This window comes from Asparagus officinalis, chromosome 1 (assembly GCF_001876935.1).
Source record: "Asparagus officinalis chromosome 1, Aspof.V1, whole genome shotgun sequence".
NCBI classification, from domain to species: Eukaryota; Viridiplantae; Streptophyta; class Magnoliopsida; order Asparagales; family Asparagaceae; genus Asparagus; species Asparagus officinalis.
In genome coordinates this window covers 9,899,130-9,903,181 of record NC_033794.1, presented here as the reverse complement: position 1 = coordinate 9,903,181, position 4,052 = coordinate 9,899,130, and the positions used below count along the sequence as shown (strand labels likewise).

General features: G+C 35.9%; 1 protein-coding gene across 1 annotated transcript in view; it reads right to left on the bottom strand.

Annotated features, from left to right (window-relative positions):
- LOC109849023 (serine/threonine-protein kinase D6PKL1-like) overlaps positions 1-264 on the bottom strand; it is a 4,513-nt gene extending 4,249 nt beyond the window's left edge. The window contains exon 1 of the mRNA XM_020418793.1: positions 14-264. The gene's annotated coding sequence lies outside the window, so the exon portion shown is untranslated. The remainder of the gene's footprint in view (positions 1-13) is intronic.

Sequence of the window (4,052 nt, the reverse complement as noted above, 5' to 3'; positions counted from 1 at the left end):
GCCAAAACAATACCTTGTTCACAAAGTTCACACCTTTTCCCAAGCTTTTAGCTGTTTGGTAAATGGCTATGGATGAAGAACAGAGGAAAGATGAGAGCAAGAGAAAACAAAGGGGAAATGAAAGAAAGATGAAAGCAATAAATAAAAGCTAAAAGTTAGAAAGTATGTGAGCTTATGCTAGATTTGGTTCTTTTGTATGTAAAGCGAAAGTGAGTGAGTGAATCTCTCTCGTCATCATCAGTTAAGGGTCAAACTACGGAGCAAAGTTTTTTTTTTCCATCCTTTCCTCTTTCTTTGTTTTTCTCAATCAATTATTATTCCATTATTATTTCATTTGTTTCCCAACCCGAGGACTCTGAATCACCACAGTAATTGGTTTTACTCCCCCTCCTCTCCTCTCAATGCCCCTTTCAAATTTTACCCTCTTCCCAATAATCTCCAGTACAACTCCCCGTAACCTTGAAATTGACCTTGGCCTCAGTTACAGCTTTACCCTCCCTCTTTTTACGGGCAAACTGTGACATTCTCTCGTGTAAGGTACGTTTGGTTAGAAATTTTTTCCGGTGAAAGCCTACCAAAATGTCACTTTTTAGAGACGATTTTACTTGAAAACCTGCTAAAAAGTAACATTTTTGATACTTTTGGCAGACTTTCAAGTGAGTCTTTCCCTCAAAAACAGGGAACCAAACAGCCCCTAAACGAAAGAAACTCTTTAGGTAATAGTACATTTTATATTTAAATTTTTTGCTTCACACTAATTCAAGAATAGGTAATTTTTAAAGTTTCAACTATTAGTTGGATAAATGTACCAAATAGAATGTCATATCTATGACACGAAAATATCGGGCGAACTAGGTCCATGAAACTTGTGATGTTTCGAAAAAAAAAGTATGAATCATCAGAAATTAAATAGAAAATGATCGAGAACTAATTTATACAAATCACTTTCTAAAAGTGATTCTTTTGTTATCGGATAGACCTACTTTTGCAAAACTCTTTTCCCAAAAGTTGACGAATTGACTTAATTTTAGGAAATTCGTTTCCATTTTAAATTGTAAGAGATGAGTTGGAGGCTTCATAGTTAAGTGTAAAACCCCATATTTTTTTTAAAATACTATGGTAAATAGTAATAAATGAGTTATATTATGATAAATATCATTTAATAATGAATGAGCATGATAGTAATTAATTTGAGATCAATTAAGAGTATATATGCATTATACATCGATGCAGTTCGAATCTGAAAAAAAGATCAGTTAAGAGTATATATGCATTACACACCGATACACTTCTAATCTGGAAAAACTCAAAAGACAAAAGTTATAGGTCCCTTCAATAGCTTTCCAACTCATCTTAAATCACCTCATTCTGAGGTTGAAAAAAAAGTTACAGCCAAAAAATCGAAGACTATTTTCCCAGTCTGACTGAGTTTCCTATTTCGGGCCAGATTTGTTTGTTTCGGGTATGCCTCTATATATACCGGTGTTTTTCATAAAAAAATCCCTTTTATATCGTATTTTTGAACCCTAACAGCCACCCTCTCTCATCAAAAACTCTAGAGCATATTTTGGTGAAATTTGAGAACTTTGTGAAGCAAATACCGAGAAAGGGGCGAGATCGTCGGCGTTTGATGAGGGAGAACTTGTTTTCTTGCATCTTTGGATTTCCCAGCAGCGTTTTGAGGCAAGATTATCTTCCTCCAAACCTATCCCCTGTAGTAATTCATGTTTTTAATATGTATAATTGGTTAATCTCATGTGTAGTGTTTATGCCGATGATTTAAATTCTAGTTTTGATGTTAAATCTTAAAACAACAAAGAGATCAGTAAAATTTATCTTTAATTGATAAAAGTAGATGGTCATGATCATTAGTTTTTTTAGATTTATTGTTAATTCTTGTTTTATATGGCCTAAACCCTAATTGTCGATGTATGGAAACTTTAGGCTTGAACATGAAATAATATGATGATATGAGTTTATGGATTAAAAAACCTAGTTTAATGTGTAGATTTTTGAATAAAATCATCAAATGAAGAAAATGTATTAACTTGGTGTTTAGATCCGTGTTTAATTGCTAAGATGATGGACTAATTAGGTTTTGAACCCTAATTGTACAAACTTATCTAATTTGTTATGTTTAAAGTATGTTAAACCCCAAAGATCATGTTATGATGATAAATAATTGTTTAGTAAAACCCTAGTATGTTAAACACAAGATTTTTAAACATGTTTTAATACTCTATAATGATGTTCTATAAGTAGAATTGTCTTAACTCCACAAACACTTAAACCTGAGTTCTGGACTCGGGCCAGTCGAATGAACCTTGTGCATCAGTCGACTGATCTAATTTCCACCCTGAGTTGTATTTTTTTTTCTTTCGATCAGTCGACCGACTTGGTTGACCAGTCGACCGACCGAAGCTTGTTTCTTATGCATGTTATGCAATTGGTCGTCGGTCGACCGATGCCCTAGGGCAGTCGACCGACATCTTGTTTGTATGAGACGGTGTGCATAGATACCGTTGATGGGCACAACTCAGTATTGTGTAAGGTAGTGTGTCAGTATACCGTTAAAGTAGACCAATTAGCCATAATTGTAGGATGCCTGAATAGGTAGTCTGTTCCGAACGGTGAAGCGATGAAAATGTCTGAGGAGATAGTCTGTCTCGCATGGTGATGCGATGAGGCTAATGAGCCGTACTTATAGAATGCTTGAGGAGACAGTTCGTTCTGCATGGTGATGCGATGAGGATATCTGAGGAGACAGTCTGTTCCGCATGGTGATGCGATGAGGCTAATAAGCCGTACTTATAGGATACCTGAATAGGTAGTCCGTTCCGCACGATGATACGATGAGGCTAGTGGGCAGTATTTACTTAGGATGCTTGAACAGGTAGTCCGTTCTGTATAGTGATGCGATGATATCATAGAACTTTGCAAGAGATAGCATTGTGAAATGTATGACAGTTGAGTCTTGAGCGACAGATCGTTCATGTATATGGTTCACCGTTGAGTTATATTGTGATGGGCTATATGGTATTGTGGATTACACAGGATTATGTACTAGTATTCGTATTAACTACCCAATAATAGTATGAGGTATTGGGTTGACATATGTGTCTTGGTTTTGTTGATATTGTAGTATTACATTCCTTTATTTTTTATTCTCAGTTTTGGAGTTGATATTTAGCGATTCACAATTTGAGACATGATATATATATGAGGGTTTTCTTATTTAGATTATTTCGCTCGATGTGTTGTGGATTTCTAAGTATTAACCCCATCTAGTACATGGTAAATGATTTAGGTAGACTATGCATATATAGGTAGAGCCTCCATCATATGTAGCAGCCCTTCCCCTGGGGGCGGATGAAGATGATTTTGCTAGCGCTCTACGCTGTTATTTCCTCTTCTTTTCAGGCAGCGGATCAGAGTTTCGGAGAGCCGCAGGTTGACAGAGTTTCTGCATAGTCGCCGTCATTTCTTGATAGACAGCTTGTGCTCCACATTAGTTTAGTATTTATTTAGTGATTTATAAACTTGTATTTTATTTTGAAGGCTGAGAACCTTAGTACTATTTCAGTTGACTCTGTGTACTGAGATATCAGTTATACTTTTTTATTCAGTTGGGACATGATCATATTCTTTGGATACTTCTTTCTCTTGGCATGTTCATTTCATTTTTTACTTTTCTTGTATATGCTTGTACCTACACTATTCTTAATTGATTCCACTAGAGAGATATTAATGTGATGGTGAAACATGTTATTGTACTGTGTGGGTGCATAGCGGGTTTGACATATCTGAATTCACATTGGACCGCAGCCTCGTGTGAAACCAGGGGCGTCACATTAAGGAAAACAACCAAAAGGTCCCTAAGGATTGGGAGCTAAGCTTATTGATTCAACTTTTTTGAGCACTTGGACCACATGTTTAGAATAGATCCCAGCGACAAAAAAAACCCTCCCCTTATATGAGATTCACGTACTTACACAATGAATGAATTGATTCAAAATGCCAATGTGAGGAGTGAGAACTAGTTGTAATTTCAT